The sequence below is a fragment of the Notothenia coriiceps genome, unplaced genomic scaffold (assembly GCF_000735185.1).
Source record: "Notothenia coriiceps isolate Sejong01 unplaced genomic scaffold, NC01 NC01_scaffold00034377, whole genome shotgun sequence".
Classification (NCBI taxonomy): Eukaryota; Metazoa; Chordata; class Actinopteri; order Perciformes; family Nototheniidae; genus Notothenia; species Notothenia coriiceps.
The window spans coordinates 287,482-288,727 of record NW_011367078.1 but is presented as its reverse complement, the minus strand read 5'-3'; positions in this window follow the sequence as shown (position 1 = coordinate 288,727).

Genomic DNA, 1,246 nt, shown 5'->3' with positions numbered 1-1,246 from the left:
TAGGAAACATAGATGTATATTATTTATGTATGTACGTGGATGTGAGCAGTTTATCCATGTTATACTACTTCCCATTCTTCCTTTATTTAAATAATCAAATCAGGAAGACTTGAGTTCATAATTCCACTTTAAATAATGTTTAACTTTTTCTGCTGGCTTGCTAGCTCACATCTTTCCAACCCAGCAGGCATTGAAAGGGAGCTGCAGTCTGTCTTTCACCACTCTGGCACCGCCCAGGTGTGAATGTATGCAACCATATGGATGTGAATCAGTGTGGTGCTGGAAAAAGAGCATGGCTTCTAAGCAAGCGCTTCCATGAATAAATAATGATGTTGGAACATTTTTAATTTTACAATGGCTCAATGTCCTCAATACCTTGTTTAGGTTCTGTGGTGAGGCTCGCCTTTCTGTTTAGATCTGGGTTATATATCGAGTCTTGGAAAGAAAAGCCTCTCCTTGTAATTACCTATTATAAAACATTACACAGAGGGCCCGTGGCGTTGGTGTGTAAAATAAAAGGCCTGAACAGCCATCCACTGTTTACACAAATAGCAACCGCACTTGGCTCTCCCTGCCTGGGATAGCTTACACACACACTGACACACAAACACAGAAAAACAAATGGATACACAAGGGCTCAAAATACAAAGGAAAGATTTTCGGAAATACCTCGGATGTCCCACTGCGATTACGGTGTTGTAAATCTGTCTTTCTTACCCATTCCCCTATTTAGATATAAGTAGTTCCTGCTGCACTGGACAGGATACAGACACTTTTATATGCCTCTTAGACACGGCTTTCAATCCAAATCGCCTTGAATGAAATAATTTAAAATATAGAAAGCAGTGCAGAGGGTTTTTGGATTTGGGCTGAGCTGGTACTGTTGAGGCTGTTCTGACTGGCCAGAGTTGTAATTTGCCTGTGGGGATCAGGCTGCATTGTGGCAGATTGTCTGCTCTCCCTTGTCATTTACTTGTCTGTGTGTGGCTTGATGTTAGTGAGGATGTGTGTGTCCACCATCCTCTGTGACGCACAACCAAACTAACCTCTCTGCTGCCTGGACACACTCCAGCCTCACTTTGGATCCTTGAGTTTTTTTTCTCTCATGCTCTAAACTGGATTTCCATATTCTGGTTCTGATAAAGAAGGACAACTCTGTCCTGGGGAGTCCTCTGGACACTGTTGGAGAGGTGGGAGACAGGAGAATGGCAGCCTGTCCTCCCTGCTGGACAATGTGTCCCACCCC